The following is a 19,369-nucleotide window of genomic DNA, read 5'->3' as shown; positions in this document are numbered from 1 at the left end:
TTACATTATTATTAACTGGTGGTCATGATATGCTAGAAGTTGAAAATAAGTGTTGTATTATCTTATGATAAATATACATTACCTAATTATCAAGAATATTTTACAGGCCCTAAAAACTTGAATATATTTGTAATCAGGTATCTTAATGTTTTAAAAATATTTACAGAAAATAGATTCTATCCATAGAGTCTTTTCTTTTTAGTATTTCTATTAATTGATTGTACAATTTTCTTTTTAGCAATTTCTTAAAAAATCATCAAATATGCTATAAAGTTTCCTATTTTCTATTCAAGGACTTTTGTCAGACTTTTCCTATATTATATATAATATATAATAATCATCATATATAAAATTATATATAATCATCATATATAAAATTAGTAAAGACCACTTGTCCTTAAAAGATATTGTAGGTTCTTCATTAATTATGGATTCCTGTGCTGAGTAATGTCAGGTTACAAAATGTTAAGCAGGTTCATTTACTGGATTTTCAGGGATATTTTATATACTAAAGTGTATGTAAGTCTCTAGTGGAAGATATATTATTCATCATCTATTATTTAATCATAAAATACCTATGAATTCTTAATAGAACAAGTATTCTGAGGTACACAGTAAGAGGAATGCTAATTTAAACCAAATTCCCGAACCCCCGTCCACAGATGGAGAATTAGGAGTTGGATCACTCACTGTCTTAGGCAGAACGAGTGATTGTAGTCCACCCTTCCTGAGACTTCCTCACAAGGAGAATGAAGGGAAACAGTAGAAGAAGGCATGGCCTATGGAAGAGGAGTGATGGAGGAAATGGAGTGAGAAAGGGCAGCTGGAATATGGGGCCTCCTTAGCAAAACCAGCACAGGCTCCTGGTTCAGAGACAGGTGGAGGGCAGAGTTAATAATGGTGAGAAACAGAGGAGGAATTCAGGGGATCTCTAGGACACAGCTGCTTCTCCTCACACTGCATAAGAATAAACAGAGGCTTTGTGTTTACGTTCTCACCAGGCAAATAATTCAAACACACCCATATTAAAAAGATACATCTTATGAACATATTAGTGAGTATGAGACGGCACGTTAGCTAGTGTGGGTATTTGTGCTGCCAAATAAAGCCCTTTCCATTCTAGTTTGGATTCTCTCATGACATAGTTGCCTAGCTTCTATTTCCATACAAATTCTGCCAGTCAACAGCACCCACTAAGCTACTGAGAGATACCAACAGACTTTCTATTGCTTCATTCTTAAATACGGATGGATAGAAATAAAAACAATTGTGAAAATTTTGAAAAAAATTTAGATAAACAGAAACAGGTCCTCTTGCAAACAGATAACTGAGAGAATAGAAATAAATTTGAAGAATATAATCTTGTGAATGTGAATGCAATAAATTATAAGATGCTGTTTTTGGAGAAAAGCAATTATGAAAAATAACCCATATAAAATGTATTATAACCTAGCTTTTTAACTCACTTAAGAACGTGAGTAGAAATACAGAGTATATAATTGTTCAGGAAACAAAGGGTAATGAGAGCATACTACATGACACCACATTGATCCATATTATTAAATTACCAATAATTCATTGTCAGATTTAAGTTTTCAAAATTTGAAACCAACTAGTGGACAAAGAGCAGTCTAATTACAATTATGCAGCAGAACATAAATTTTTTCCTTAATGTTATAAAATGGTGACAGAAAGTATATATTGGCTAGTATACTTACTTATTTATTTATTTTTATTGCACCATGACACTCAGGCTTTGATCACATTCTTGCGCTGAGGGTGCAGCCTCTCTATCTACTGCTGCTTCTAGGTCTTCAGGTTCTCTTCCTACTTTTTGAGCCTGCGGCGCATACCGTGTATCTTCTTGGGCCATAGGTCTAAGGGCTTAGACACCATGATGCCTGTCACTTTGGTGATACTCACCTGGAACAGTTCCACTATCAGGTCATCCATCTTTTTTGGGAGCTCCTTCTCTTTGCCACTAAGGACCTGAGCCTTAATCTTGGCCAGAGCTGCAGGATCCACCAAAGCCTAAGCTGAGGGAAGAGCTAGTGTATTTTTATTTTAAAGTGTTTAATGATTGCACAAGAATACTGGGCTATTTGAAAATAGCCTTTATTGAAATGAAAATGTATAAATAAGCAATAGTAGGTCCTCCAGTAGGAGTAACAGAGAGTGAGCAGTAGAGGAGGAAACCATTGACTTTTATTTTAAGCTCATAAGATTTTAAATTATGTACATGTATTACTTTAATAAGAATAAGTCAAACTAAAAATAACACCTAGCAAAAAGATTAAAATATGGATCATTTCTCAAAAGACTCTGGAAATAAATATAAGAAGCCTTAAGATCTCTTTGTTTTAGAGATTGAAAATTTTCAGCCCTCACTTTCTAGTATTTCAAATTTATAAGGCTCATTATACTAAGAGTTACGAAAGCAGGCATGTTCTTAAGTTATCTTTCGGTCTCCAGTTTCAGGCAAGTACTTTCCATGGAGTGTATCCTCATGTGGTTGTACTACATAGAGTAATCATGCACAGAGCAGGGAGTCAAAGGCTGGTAATACACCAGAAGACAGGATCAACTGAAACACTAATGTTCCCTTAAAATAATTCTTTACCTAAGTTAGTAATCAAATAAAACCAACCACACTGCTAAAATTTACAGTTGTTTTCCATGTGAAGTTCTTTCATTACAAACATACACTAGATTCACATTTGTTCAAATTTCAAAACATTTTAGATTTGGATACAGATATTAATCTCTTTTTGTTGTTCTATTTATAAAGATTTAGTCATTGATCCATTTTTTAAAAACTCTTTTAAAGGAGGCAATTAAGTTTCTATAAAAACATTTGAAAATTTATAAGCTTTCATTTGTGCACACTAAATATTTTGTCTGTAATTTACATAAATTAATTATTAACCTTGATCTTGATAGAGATAGATGAATGTATCAGTAATGATACCAATATGACCTGACTTCTCACAGAAACTGTGATTATTTTATTTTTGCATGCTTAATTATGCATGCTAATATTTTGTTATACCTAAGTAAGCACAAATATATAGATATTTCTTTGATTTTGTTCTATATCTTTTGGGGGTGTATGGTTGCATTGTTCTCAAATAATGTTGATAATTCAATTATTTTTGGATGCTGAAAATTAATGATCATAAATTTCCTGAAGTGTTGTCTTCATGTTGTATAATATTAAAAGCCAGAATTTTGTCATGTTGTAAGCCATTCTTTATTAACAGGGTAAGCAGATTTGCATATATAAGATGAATCTCACATATCCTGTCTTTTAATACAAACATTATTTTTGTTCAGAACCTATGACAGGGAAAATTTTTAACCTTGTTGAGATTAGGAAAAAATAGAAGCGAGAACATGCTGTGAAGATTAAATGGAAAAAAATATTTTCTCACTAAGCCATTAAACTTAGATAGTATTGTTTGATGGGATGCACATGCAAATAAGGTCACATGCTATTGACTTTTATTTTTCCTGAGCCCTGGTTGTTTGACTTGCAATTCTCTATCACTACAAGGCTATGCCTTTCCAAAGGGAATTTCTGCCTCTTGTTTCACAGGAAGATTGAGGTAGGAAAATAGTTTGTAATAAGAAAAGAAGTCAACCTTTGCCCTAAACACACAATAAACCTTCAGCATACTTTCTAAGGCTCAGCAAAACTTTGATACATTGTTTAAAAGTAGGGGCACAGGTGAAACTTTATAATTTTTAATCCTGTCTGGGTCTGAAGACAATCAATGTGAAAAATGAGTAGAAAACCTGGTTCTGGAAAAAAATTTCAGTCTATGAGTAGGAAAGTATATGTGAACAGTATCTGAACTCATGTTTAGATTAAATAAGATTCTTCTGCTTTCCTCTGTGTTTAATAAGAGAACTAAAGTAGCTCAGAACATAATGCAGACTTTTCCATTCAACCCCTAGACTGTAGGAGAGATGTAAAAGAATGGTTACACATTTTTCAATTTCAGTTCAGTCTATGAATTTGTAGAGAATCCAGATAGCCAAATCTATTCTTAGTTAGGAAATAATCTACATTATTTAGTGAAAAGCTCTTATTAAGAAAAGTTCAAATAATTTTTTTATTTGTAATATAGAAAAAATATGTAATTTTCTTAAATGTGGGTATCAGGTCAGCAAACATGATACATGAGTAATTAAAAATGATCAGAATAATGTATATATGGAGATATCTTCACTCATATCTTTAAGAATAATGCCCTTACATCTCCAGCATATAAATACATACATATATAAGTAGTGTAAGCATATATTGGATTAAAATCTAGGTTAATTTTTAATTAAGGCAACTAAACAATTTATTTCTTAAATTAAAAATTTCTCATCATTTTATGTAATTTTATCTGGAGAAATGACAATAATTTAATTTATGAAAAAATGGGTCAGCTTCTGTAGTTAGAATTTTGTGTAGACAGAGGGGGCAAAATATACACGTTAATCCTTAGTATCCATTTCTGTAGAGCCAGTTTCTGGAGTTTAAATTTATTCCTTCTATTGGGTTTTATATCCCATTTGGTTTTTGTCTGCCTTGTAATATTTTGCTGGGATTGGGGCATTTAAAAACACAGCCATTTTTCTTGATCTTGCTTATTACCTTCTTGTAGGGAAAGACTTCACTGATCTCCCTTGAGACCTCTTGTGAATACCAAAAATTCACAAATGTTCAATTCCCTTATATAACATGGTTTTGAATTTACATGTCACCTATGCACATCATCCTGTATACTTAAGCCATTCCTAGATTGCTTATATGCCTAATGTAATTTAAATACTACATAAGTTGTAACACTGTAGTGTTTATGAAATATTGACAAGAAAAAACGTCTGTAAATGTTCATTGCAGACACAATTTTTTTTTCCTGAATGCTTTTGATCCTCAGATTATTGACTCTATAGGTGTGGAACTTGAAAGTGCATAGGACACTAATTGGAATAATAACAATATTGGGAATAATTTAATGTTAAGAAATAGTGCCAAATAAAAAATTTTGAAGATGTGAATAGAGAATGAATATATCCCATTCAAGGATTATTAAGATGAATTACCCATTATCTGGTTTTATTTTCTTTTATTGCCTTTTTTCTAGAGTTTCATATAAAAATCAGATAGTAATTTGCTTTGGGTCTGGTGTTTTCTATTCAGCACATTACTTTTAGATGAATTCATCTCTTTCCATGCTTTATCAGTTTGTTCATATCATTTTATATTTGTTTTTAAAAATTCTTCTGCATTATTGGACATTGAACCCAGGACTTTGCTTCTGAGTTATATTCTCAGTGCTTCTGAGTTATATTCTCAGTTCTTTTGATATGCTATGTTTATCCACTTACTTATTGAGCATTTTCATTTTTCTGGTATTTTACTACTAATAAAACTGCATTGAGTGTTAGAATTTATGTGTTTCTGTGTTGTGTATTTTCACTTCACTTCAGTAAATATGTGAAAGTTAAATAGCAGAACTTTATGTTAAGTATACATTTAACTTTTTAAGAAACTGTTAAACTGTTATCCAAAGTGGTTTTGTCATTTAACATTTCTACCCAAAATGTATAAAATTTCTACTTTCTCCATAACCTTGGTAATTGTTGGAATTGCCCATCTTTTGAATACTCATGCAAGTGTGAAGATAATGGTACATATTTTGGTTTTACTTTGTATTTATTTAATGAGTAGTGATAAACATATGATTTTATTTATTGCTCGTTTCTATATTTTGCCTTGAAAATCACCCATTCAAATCCTTTATCCCTCTTGAATCAGGATTTTTGTCTTGTAAAGGCTAGATAATGCTTTAGTATCCTATTTAAGAAATACCTTTATAAGATAAGATGGAAGACTGGGATGCTACAGACCCTCCCTTACCCTTTGAAGACTTTGAATAAACAACAATGTATGAATCAGAACACCTCAGAAAGAGATCAGTGGTTAATCTGTAGCACCCAGGCTAGGTAAAACCAAGAAGGGATTCCAGCAAAAGGTATAGAAAATCTCCAGTATTTAGTGCCCCTCCATATATATGGCATAACATGAATAAATGGGAATGAAACATCTCCAACAATCCCTATGATTTCTCCCTTGAGATAAAAAATAAAATGGTGAATATTCATCCAAACATTCTAGGTTGTCTAGGGTCTTCTAGAAGAACTAAATTCTATCTGTCTGATTCTGAATGCATATTTCATCTGTGCCAGAGTTGGGAACTTGTTGGAAACAGGACAGTGGCAGAATTACAGTTATATCTACAGTCATAAAGATGAGCAATAGATCAGAAAACGTATGAGGGCCTAGAACCTCCAGTAGGGCTGATCAGTGAAGTCTTCCCCTACAAGACGGTAATAAGCAAGATCAAGATAGATGGCTGTGTTTTTAAATGCTCCAATCCCAGCAAAATATTACAAGGCAGACAAAAATCAAATGGGATATAAGACCCAATAGAAGGAATAAAATTAAACTCCAGGAACTGACTCTACAGAAATGCAGATCTATGGGCTGCTTTACAAAGAATTTAAAGCAACTTCCATAACTTCCAATAAAATAACTGCCCAATGAGTTAAAATAGCACACGCATAAACAACTAAACAAAGACAGAAACCAATCCATGAATAAAATTAGAAAATCAACAAATAGTTATAAACCATTAAAACAAATAAATAAAAAGACATACATGTAGAAATTATGGAGTTGAAGAATACAATTGCTGAATTGATAAATTCATTACAGAGGTTCAATAGTAGATTTGATCAAGCAGATGAAAAACATCTAAGTAAACTCGAAGAGAGATGTCTAAAAATGAGTCAGAGGGGAAGCTGGGTATGGTAGCACATGCCTGTTATCTTAGTTACTCATGAAGCTGAGGCTGAAGGATTGCACATTTGAGACTGGAAGCAAAAACTTAGTGAGGCACTGTCTCAAAATAAACAATAAGGACATGGGATGTAGCTCAATGGTGTAGCGTCCCTGAGTTAAATGCCCAGTACCACAAAAATAAATAATAAAATTGAGTCAAAGAGAAAAGAAAAAAAAATTGAAGGAAACTAAAAACATCTTAATAATTTTATGGGACTCTGTCAGGTTGAACAATATATATATATATTATTAAACTCACAGAAGAAAAAGGGAAGAGAAAGTAAAAGGGAGTTGATTTGAATAAATAATGACAAAACCTTACAAACAGGAGTAAGTATAAGACATATGGATTTAAGAATCACAAAAAGACCAATTGTAAGAAATACAAAGAGAAATATCCCAAAATACATCACAATCAAACCATCTAAAATTGAAGACAAAGAGAAAATCTTGAATTTTACAATAGTTTCATCACACACAAGGTATGTGATAAAAGTTATTAATAACTATTTTAGAAGAAAAATTGCAGATCAGAAGGGAGTGGTATATTATCAAATTATAGAAGAAACACCCTTAAACCAATAATACTGTATTCAGAAAAAACTGCTTCCAAAATAAAGGAATAATCCAGATGTTCCAGATAATCATAAACTGAGGAAATTTATAAGGCTCATAATAAATAAAATGCTAAAGAAAGTCCTTTAAATGGAAACAGGACATGTCCTTTATCTCTAGATGACTTTGGATATTTAGTACAACATAAATGCTATGAAAATAATGTTAAACTGTATTGTTTAAAGAATAATGACAATAAAAATATTGCATGTTTAGTACACACACAATTTATTGTGGATATTTTTGATCCATGGTTCACTGAATTCATGGATAAGGAACGCTCAGATACTGAGAGCCAACTCTTTAAGTTTCTCCAGTAAAAGTAAACATAAGGATAAACATAGTAGCCTACACCCTTGTAATTTTGATGAATAAAATTTAAACGATAAAAAATTTTAAAATACACTAAAAATATGTTTATGGGTATATTATATGTAAGTATTCAGTTGGGAAAACAACATAACATGTGCATAAGAAGGAGAATTTTCTATTCAATTAAAGTTGAGTTTTTTATAGAATGCTACAACTTAAAATATGCTATATAATGTAGCGGTAATTCCAAACAAAATACATGTAGAACATGAACAAAAGTAAATGAGTGGGGTGTCACTATGAAAACAAAATTCTGAAAAACAAACAAAGCCCAAAACAGAAACTCATGTTGCACAAAGAAAAAAAAAGTGAGACAGGAAAGAATAACAAATTACAAGACACAGCAAAAACAATTAAAAAATGCAAATGTAAATTCCTCTCTAATAGTAATGTCTTTAAATGTAAATAGACTAAATTCCAAAATCAAAAAATATAGAGTGGTTGATTGGATTTTCAAAACCACAGAATCCAACAATATTCTGGCTCTGGAATCTAGGGATACACATAGGCTGAAAATGAAAGGATAAAAAATGATATTTAACACATAATAATCAAAAGATTGCAGAGATTGCTTAAATTACATTTTAAAAATACTTTAAATCAAACAATGTTAAAAGATACAAGATTATATACAAGGGTCAATTCAACAAGAAAATATAAGAATCCTTAATATTTGTGTACCAAACTTCAGAGCTAATAAGCATATGAAGTTAATTTTGACATAATAGGAAGGAAAACTAGCATCACCACAGTTTAAGACCTCAAAAGCCCACCCTCAATACTGGCTACAACAACCAGACAGCAGATCAATAAGGAAGTAGAGGACCATAAGCAAACAGAACAATTGGGACTAACAGACACACTCAGAACACTCCACCCAGCAACAGGAAGTGTACATTCTATCCCTGTGCACATGGAACGCACTTCTGGACAGATCACATATTAGTCAAAACAAAACAAAACAAAACAATTCCTAATGAATTCCAGAAGATGGAAATCATCAACCATATCTTTTCCAATCAGTATGGCATGAATAATTTTATAAAGAAAATATGTTAATTTAGCTACAGTTTGGAAGCTGAAGGCCCAAGATTGGGCAGCCCCATTGTTTCGGCTATTGATGAGGGGCTATGTTGGCATCATGGCAGGATTGCCTGTATGAAGGAGATATCACTTCATCAAACAGGCAGCCAAGTAGTAATTCACAGAGTGTGTTCTCTCTTATAACTCACTCTCCTGAGAAACCAGGGGTCCCAACAGAACTGCTTTAATCCCATTTTAAGGCAGCCTCCCCAGAGACTTAAGAGCTTTCTACTAGGCCCTACCTCTTAAGAAGTCTTACCATTTCTCAGCACTGTGACACTAGGAATCAAGTTTCTAAGACATAATCTGTTTGTGGATAAACCAAAATCTAAATTTAGCAATAACACAAGAAACTTAGAGAAGTTTAATTTCATTTTTTAGTTATCATACTTTTATATATGTTTAAAATCCTAAATATATTACTTTTGTTATATTTTAAATACTCAATTGCTTTTTAAAGAGACTCTAAGAAAAATGTCTTTCCACGTATTTACTATTTCTAGTACTCAGTGTTCCCTTGTATATCCAAATTTTCAGCTGGTATCATTTTTCTGTTACTTGGAGAACTTTTTGATATTTCTGAAAATACAGTCCTGCTAGAGGTGAATTCTCTTGGCTTTTATCTTTCTGAAAAAAATTCTTGCATTGCTTTTATTTAAAAAATATTTTTACTGCATATAGAATTCTAGGTTTATAGGACATTTTTTCTTTGATCACTTTAAAGAGATTATTCCCCTATCTTTTTTACCTGCATGGTTTCTGAAAAGAACATACTTTTTACTATTTTAGTGTGCAATATGTCTCTGTCCCTACCTGCTTTAAAGATTTTTCTTTTTATTGATGATAAGCAGAAAGTTGATTACACTATGCATTCTTTGTGCATCTATTACTTAAGGTTCATTGAGATTCTTATATCTGGAAGTTGGTGATTATTTCTTTGAACATTTTTTCAGACCCATCCTTCCCAAGCTGGGATTCAAGCTACCACGTCTAGAATGTACAACTTTCCCCCACAGATTGCTAAATCTCTGTTCTTTAAAAAAAATTTTTTTTTCAGCCTTTCTTCTCTGTGCTCAATTTTGGACATATTCTAATGCTATGCTTTTATATTATTTTTTCTGTAATATCTAATCTACATTTAATCACATACAATAAATTTTTTTCTCAGGTAATAATTCTTTTTGTTTCCTTTTCTTATTTTCTACTTCTGTCCTCATCATGGTAATGAAGAAAAAAAGCTTTGAGCACATTGAGCATAATCAATTGTAATTGCTTATAGTTAAAAAAGCTTATAATTACTATCTTAATACTCTTGTCAGTTAACCATCACCTTTGTCACTGCTGGGTTTTTCTCTTTTTCCCTTTGAGGAATAAAGTCCATGTTTTTCTACATATCTAGTATTTTTATTGCTTTAAGATACTAGTTTATTTTATATCTTTAAATTTTAAATTTTGTTGTTTTTCTTTAAAAACTCTTATTTTTTTCCTATAGTCAATTAAGTTTTGGGCAGAAAAGTTTGCAAATTTGATCCTTTCAACAATTGTTTTTTTTTTTTTTGGGGGGGGGGATCATACTAGGGATTGAACCCAGAGCCATTTAACCACTGAGCCACATACCTATCCCTTTTTATATTTCATTTTGAAACATGGTCTTCCTAAGTTGCTTACAGTTTCACTAAGTTGCTGAGGCTGGCTTTGAACTTGTAATTCTCCTGCCTCAGACTCCCAAGTCTCTGGGATTACAGTTGTACACCACCACCATCTGGCTCTTTAGACATTTAAAAAAAACATATTAGAAGGTATTCGATCATAATCTATATACTTGGATTAATTCTGCCCACAACTCAGGCATGACTTTCTTTTGAATTCAGCTGCAGTCCTCCTGCTCATAACAGGGTTTCTCCATTCTGGCTACTGAGAAGTTAACACTCACTGGCCATTAGCATTTTCTGTCCTCTACTCAACTTACAGCTGCTCTACAGTTATTCTTGTCATGAACGTCATTCTTTGTTCAGCATTAAGGAGTTTCACTTTATACATGCGCAGACGGAATTTAAGTGAAAGATTCAAAGTAGTCCCTATGCATGTGTACAAAGGACTTTCACAGAGTATCTCTCTGTTTCCAGTACCTATAGCCTTACAAATTTAACACTTTCCCTTGTAAGGTCTTAGGTGATCGTTTCAACTTTATACTTTTTCTTTGTACCTCCTTCTGATTATTGTGTCTTTATTACCAGCTGATTGCTTTTGTTTTCTAGATCATGAAAACATTTTGAAATGAGAAAGCAAACTTTTGTGAGATCTGTCATCGTATCTGTCTACCTCCAGTCATCTGAGCAGGTTCACCGTTTCTTTGGATAAATGACCTGTGATAGTCATAGTGATTCATGCCCATACATATGCACTGGAAGACATCTGCTCTCACCCACTCAAGGACGCTGCATTAATTTTTTTTTTAAACTTTCTCTTAATTCAGCAGTTCTCCCTCTACCAGTTCCCTTCCCCCCACCTCCCATCATGTAGCTATACTGGGTCTGTAAAAAAAAAAAAAGCAATCCAATCATCTTTTCATGAGCCAACAACCCCCTCTGTTAATTGCTTCTATTTTCTGTTCCTTTATGCAGATAGAATCCTCAAAGGATGGTCTATACTTTGCTTTTCTGTTTCTTCTCATTTTATTTTCCTTTTGAGTGAATTCAATCACATTTTTGTTTATGATTCCATGGCAGCAACTTTGTATGAATACCCTCTGAATTGCCTCATCTGATCTAATCCAGTCTAATCTAATCCTTGCCCAGCAGGTATTCATCTGTTGTAACAGTTGGAACAATTGATCAAGGCAGCATGTTCATTACTTGGTCCCAAATATTATTCTATACTCTGCCTCTGCCTCTCCTTTAATTTCTAATAGTACCCCATTTGCTGGTTTATCCTATTTTTCTGAACTTGTCATCCTCTGAATGAATGCTCTGTGGCTTAGTTCTTGAACTTCTTCTCTATTCTCATTTTCTAAATTGTATCATTTTATTTCATAGTTGTAAATTCCATGCACATGCTGATGGCTCCCAAATTTATAACTCAAATGCAGACTGCTTTCTTAATTCCAGCCTTATATAAATTTGTCTACCCAAAAGATTCATTTGGATGTAAAATAAACATCACATAATGAATATGTTTAAAAATAAAGTCTTGATTTTGCTCCTTCTCTTGTCTTTATTATCTCACAAGGATAATTTAACACATTTAGCTCCCTGGACCAAAGGTCTGGGAAGTATCCTTAATTCCTTTTTTCCTCACAACCCAAACCCTTACTGCATTCAGATGGCTGTACCCTTACAGTAAACTCCAAATCTTCCCTCTTTCCTTCTGTTCCTGCTTCTACTCCTGTGAAGGACACCATGACCTCTCTGCTGTTCAGCTGAAGTAGAGTCTAACTTGTTTCCATATCACTTTCTCCCTCAGCCTTTCTTTGACACTACTTCTGTATTATAACCAGACATATACCTTAAACATTAGTCCATCTTTTCATTATGCCAGCTCATCTGTGCTCCTCCTTGTTCACCCCTGTTTGATGCACCTGCGACCTCTTGTTCTCCCCATCACTTCTTTCTGTTTGCTCTTCCCTATTCTCTTATGCCATTGATGATTACCACACTTACCTTCCCCTCAGTATAGCACCTACTGTTCTTTCTGCTGGCTTGGTTAGGCACACAGTAACCATCAACTAATTAAAGGAATAAGCCAAAGTAGATGGCCTATGCAAAGGTTAGTAAAATATACCATGTTTGGGGCAGATAAAGGACTGAAATGTAATCTATTTTTTCCACAGTGGAATTTCTCTAGTTATCTGCAATACAAAATTCAAACAGTGGACAAATCTTCACACTAGAAACATGTTATACATTCAGGCAAATAAAGGGTTTGTTTTTAGACTTTCTGAATTAGTTCTACCTTATAACCTATTTATTTTCATAATTTTAGTGTGTAAAAATCTATCCCATATATAATCATCAATGCTATTGAAACTTTTTTCAGTTTTCTCTTGATCATAGCAATAAATTTTAATTTTTCTAATTTTTTTATTAAAACAATTAGCAACAACATAACAATCTAGCTTTCTAAAATTTTACTCTGAAAAACTCAACAAAAGGAAATATTTTCAAACCATGCAGATCATTTACAATTGTGTATTAAAATAAAAGAAACTCATCCAAAATGAGTAGCATAAACTTAGCACCTATGCTGTGGGGTATTTCATTCTTTCACGTCTATAAAAAGTCAACAGTTCTTTTGAATGGGTACAACAATTATTTCATTATGCATTTCTCCCTAATGCTGAATCTCCAGCTGAAAATAAATTCTTTTTCAGTGAGAAAGAAATGGCTATCTTCTTCGTCAGTTTTCATTATTCACTTTCCTGTGCTGACTGCTCCAGTCTGCTCCTGACTGATGGTAGGCGGCAGCATATGGTGGCACTGGGAGAATTTATAAAGAAGTCTGCTGGTGGTAACCAACAAATAAACATTCAGGAAGACCCAGCCCTCAGGAAGAATTAATAAAGGAGGAAAATGCTTGGTTAGTAGAGCTTCTTACAGTGAACAATGCCAATTGTCTGCAAGTATTTCAATTGAGTTTCTCTCATCAGGTCAAGCATATTAATTTGTAGCACTATAATGAATTTAATGTAGTTGCAAATGTGAGTACTTGTTACTGCAGATTCCAATTTTTTGCGGTTTGGTAATTTTTTTTTGAAACCAAGCCTCTGAAAACCAAATAGGTAAATTGTGATACCACAGTAGATTATTAAATCTAATTATTTCTGCTGTGCAATGCAGAAATTCAAAAAAAGGCTTATGAAAATGTTTAGAGGTGGAATATAAAAATATGTCATTGAGATCTTGGTAGTCATAAGGAATTTTAGGTTTCTAGGATGGTTTCCTATATAGTACGGATAAATGTATGTTTTGAAAATGAATTTTCTTATATCAAAACAGCTGCCAAGTCCTGTTCTGCCTTAGAATGCCAAGTATTCCCTCAACATTTTTTAATCATTGTTAACATATTCCTCAAAGAAGAGGATTAAACATTTCCTAATCAAAGAATATGAGGAGACAAAGGAAAATATCAATAGTTTAAAAAACTTTTTCTTTTTTGATTATATTCTTTCAATTTTACTTATATCAAATTCTTCTACACTTTACAGGTTAAAACCCTGGCTTATCTCTGACACCCAAATCAGTCAGTTCATTTCAAAAGTAGAAAGTACATACATTTTCTATCAAACATTGTAATGCTTTTTCTTTGTCTTTTGGATACCAGGGATTGAACCCAGGGGCACTCAACCACTGAGTCACATCCCCAACCCTATTTTGTATTTTATTTAGAGACAGGGTCTCCCTGAGTTGCTTTGTACCTCTCTGTTGCTGAGGCTGGCTTTGAACTCAGGATCTTTCTGTCTCAGTCTCCCAAGCCTTTGGGATTATAGGCATGTGCCACTGCGCCCAGCAGTGAGCTTTTTCTTATTTAGTTTGCAATGTTTGTGCTGTAAAATTCTCTGTCATGTTTTTCTAGTTTTTGTATGCTTGTTTAGTTTTGGTGTTGTGGATTGAACCCAGGGAAGCTTTTTACCACAGAGCTACATCCCCATCCCTCAAAATGCAATTTTTAAAAATATTTTTAGGTTGAGACAGGGTCTCACTCTGTTACTTAGGGCCTTGCTAAGTGGTTGAAGCTCGCCTCAAACTTGGTATCCTCCTGCCTCAGCCTCCCAAGTAACTGGGATTATAGTTGTGCACCATCATGCTTAGCTTCTAGTTTTTAAATGTAGTTCTGAGTCTATTTACACTATTAAAGTCTCATTTCTTTACATATCAATGATTTTATTCTTTTTTTTATCTTTGGAATGTCTAATAAACTCATCTTCTCCAGTCATAATAAAGGTAAGGATCATCGGTTTTCTAAAACTTAGCTTCATATGTTAATCAAGAATAGAATTTAAACAACAAACAACAAAAATCTGAGCTTTTATTCCACTGTATACAAGAGATGAATCCCTGACACTTGAGTCCAGATAACAATGTTTAGTGTTGAGACTCCAGCCAGTATTAAAATCTACTGGTTCTGAGATGGTGATCAAAGCTCCTCTTCCTTTTCTCTATCAATGATGAGGATTTCTTAGAATTTTGGCCTTTTTGAGTTGTTCACACTACACGAGAAACCCAGTGCTTCCTCATATTCATTACCATCTTTGAATTTCCTCAAGTTAAATTCCCCATTCACAGACAGCTGGGGAGCGGTATATTGGGGAAAATCAAATCAACCCATTAAGATTGATGGGGATCCCCGAATAAACATTTCAGAATTTTGACCTGAGCAGATCTAGAGGCTTGAGTTAAGTCCTTTAAACCTTGGCAAGTATTTAGCACTATCCGACATTTCATCTCAAATTTTTCCCTTATAAATTGCACAACAGATTCCTCCATTCTACAGCATTCTCCTGTATATTTTTTTTAAAAATATGCTTTATTAAAGTATGATTGAAACATATTTCTTAAACTCCTTAAATTGTCCTTTGTTTCATTATCTGCAGGATAAACAGTGAAGTCAAGAGTTGTAAGGCAAGAAAGACCCTTTCATAAATTCATTTTTTCCCACCTAAATATATTTTCTAGCTTTATGGAGGAGATAGTAGTTTCTAATTCAAGAACTATACAAGGTAACTTAAAGGAAATACTTAATAAATTGTCTGACATGTAAGAATATGCAACGGATAAAAATAAAAACACCCCTAAACTTTCATTTCTAATCATCTACATCTCCTCTTACACCTTCAGAAATATAAATCCTTCATAAACTTATTTATCCCAATCTGAATGGTTTTTCCTCAATAAGTCTTACATGTTCCCAGTTACCATCACAAGCAAATTGTTCTTATAGATTTAAACATTTCCATGGTCTTCCAAAGGGAGACTATTCATGTTCCCGGGTCCTCTCTGTTATTTGCACATTATATTTCCCTGAATGAATATTTAAGCACATTATAAACTTATAACAATATTATAGTATTTAAGTACATCATAATATTTAAGCATATTATGATTCCAACAAGCCATGCAGTTCAAACCACTAAACATGATTGGGCCACCTACACTTTCACAGGCTGTATTCAATGAAGAAAAGATACTGCTTGTTGTTATATTGAAATTAAATTAGGGAATTAAATTAGATAAAGAAATAAAGTGCTGTATATGGCTAGCACTCAGTAGCACTGGGTGATAACAGTACTCCTGATTATGTTTATCTTCAAAACTTTAATGCTTTTATTCCAAGTCTATAATTCCATGGATTTTCTAACATAGCCAACACTATGGATTTGTGTACTTACAGAATATCCATTTAATGTCTCTCCTTGAAAACAAAGTTCATTCTCCGGTTACTAAAGCCATTTAGGGTTGAAATGTTATGCTCTACTTTATGATATATCCCATCCATAAAGGTGGGCCAAAGGGCAGCTGGTGATGGTAAGGGCAAATCCCCTCTCTGGGGAGTTATTCTGTAATGGAGTAGAAAAGCTGACCATACACTGAGTCAGAAAAATCACAGTTTGATTTGGTATTTCCATTACTTGGCTGTGATAACTCAGATTAGTTAACATCCAGGGCCACATATTTTTCACCTGTAGCTATTCATGTAATGTGTACTGTGTGCCCTAAATGCCACTAGAGACTACAAAACACATAAACAAAGCTTCAGGTCTTATGGTTTAAATGAAAAGAAATCTTCAAATATGACACAAAGCACAAAGTAAAAATGGGATATTTTCATTTAACTTATTTGCTTCTAGACTGTGTATTATTAAAACATATTAAACAAGAAAGTCACTTTTAGCTGTTGTAGTTGGTAATTAAGCATAGACTACCAGAAAAATCTGTTGGGAGAATTAAGTTGAAGGAAGGGATGCTACACATTCTTAAAATGCAGATATGTGAAATTTTTAAAAAGATATCTTTAGAAGCAGTCATATGATTAAATGATATACTCTATTAAGCTAGAAATCTATTGGTGAGATTTTTATGTGAGACCTATAGTCATTTCCTCTGGGTTGGAAATGTATGGAAGCAACTCACCAATGTGGTAACTCACCAATCTTTTGTTATCTGCTATAATCACTTAGAAAGCAGGTGGCTTTTATGGAGCTTTATGGCCTCTTCAAGTTTTATGCCATGTGCTTTCATCACTCACTTCCTGTAACCACTAATTTATCCAGGTTCTTTTTCCTTGGTATGATTTTTTTTTATCTTTTTCATCAAACAGAAAAATTTATTTGACAGCCAAATTTTGGAGAATGCTCAAATGCTATTCCAGGAAAACTACTGACATACTGGGGAAGGAACTGAGGGTCTGCAGATTCCTCTTAAATGCTCAAAGCCAGGTCTGTGATGGAGTTGATTATGGTTTGCATTTGCACAGGGTATTTCAGGCTGTAAATTCACAGACTTTGCGCACTTTACCTGTCCTGAGGTGAGTAACAAATCAGAATATAGCAACTGTATGCTGGTACATAGAGGCTTGATAGAATGCATTATATTTAATTGAAAATATAAAGAAACGTTAGGAAGAGTACAGTTATATGAACTGGAATAGTTCCAGGCCTCTTACTGTGTCCTGGGAACATTATGGACTCCCAGGAAGTGACCAGATTGTTGGTACTAAGACTCGAGTGTGAAGGACACCATAGAGCAAGTGCTGACTAGGGACAGTTACGTGGCATGAGTGAAGATTTTATTTCTTACAGTGAAATGGCCCTTGTCTAGATGACAATGCATGAACAGGGTGAAGTGACCTAGAGAATAAGTTCCTTGTAGAATCTGTTTTCTGTTTTCTTCATTTGTTTTTGAAAATCTCAGAGCTTTAATATGAAACTTGGCTTTCGTTTTATGGAGAGACTATGTGTTGTCCACATAAAAGTAATAGCATACATGATTAAAGAGAGAATTCTGATGAACTAACTACTTCAAATGAACCACACACATTTCCAATTGGGTATGCACACTTTAAAGGCTAATTACTCAGGTGAAAAGACTGGTAAGTTCAGTTTGTATTTTGAAGCTGAATAAAATACACATGAAAGAATAAAGAAAAGTATAGGACTACAAAGTCATCCCTTCATGTAAACCTTGATACCAAAGGCATTTTTATTATATTAATATTTTCATTGTACCTTTTCATTTTGCAATTTATTATTACATATTTATATTTCCTTTTTCAGCTCTTTGATATAGCAACAATAAAAATTCACATGAACTAAGTGAAAAATGATTGTAATAATGTGATTTTACATATTATTTTTATTTCATTCATATGTAAGCAATAGAAGCTGGAGGTTAATTGATTGGTAAGTGGCAATGGTGTTTAAGAACCCAAAGACTAGGCTCTGTTAGCTTTTTACCATGCACACTCCTTTTCAAATCATGCTGATGTATTGAGAAGCATTTTCTACCTACAAAATTCTTTATATTCTCAGGCACTCCTGCAGGACACATGTGCTAGGGTAGTATTTGTAGTCTCTCATTAATACTTTTCTTATTTCTTAATTATTCCTTATGACTTATTGTTAAAGACTGAATTATACTCAATTGAACTAAAATTTAAAAAAACATCATGTGTTTAAGCCTTAAGCCTGAAAATAGGGAATTTAGGAGATCATTAAGCTTAAATGACAGCATAAAACTGAGATCATAATCCAGTAGGACTGCAGACTTTTAAGAAGAAGAAGAGAAAGAGAGAGATGTCATACTATCTTTTCTATTTGTCTGTAGTCCCCAGGAAAGGCCATGTGAAGACATAGCTACCATCTGTAAGTAAGGAGGAGAACTCTCCCCCAAAACTGATATTGGGCTTCCCAGCATCTAGAGTAAATTTCTGCTGTTGAAACCATGCTGTCTATAATATTTTCTTATGGCAACCCAGAAGACTAAGACCATTTGCCACAGATATTCCTTTCCTTACCCTAGTCCTGTTGCAACTATTTCTAAAATCACATATTACATTATTTTGAAAAGTCACAAATTGCAAACAAGCATCTCAGTCAAGATATGAACTCCCAATTGAATACATAATGCTTACCAGTATTTGCTTCTGGACTGGACTCAAATGCCCCAATAAACTTCTGAACACTTTTCCCTCTGTTGGTTCACAGTATTTCAGTGGTAAAGAAGAAATAGGGCATGGGTGTGTTCTAGAACTGAAATAAGTCTACAGCAGGCACAGCACAGGCTGTTCCAGGATAACATGTCCTGGACGGCATTATGCACTTCCAGGACATGCTGTGGGAAGCATATACAGCACCTTCTCCACCCCTCCTAACATGAAGTTTGGTCATTGACTTATTTGACTAAT

General features: G+C 33.4%; 1 pseudogene; it reads right to left on the bottom strand.

The window, feature by feature from the left end:
• Nucleotides 1-1,749: 1,749 nt before the first annotated feature.
• On the bottom strand, nucleotides 1,750-12,371 carry LOC143400513 (large ribosomal subunit protein uL29 pseudogene; annotated as a pseudogene).
• Nucleotides 12,372-19,369: the final 6,998 nt, after the last annotated feature.

Source organism: Callospermophilus lateralis, chromosome 5, assembly GCF_048772815.1.
Source record: "Callospermophilus lateralis isolate mCalLat2 chromosome 5, mCalLat2.hap1, whole genome shotgun sequence".
NCBI lineage: Eukaryota > Metazoa > Chordata > Mammalia > Rodentia > Sciuridae > Callospermophilus > Callospermophilus lateralis.
This window is presented reverse-complemented; position numbering and strand designations above follow the sequence as displayed.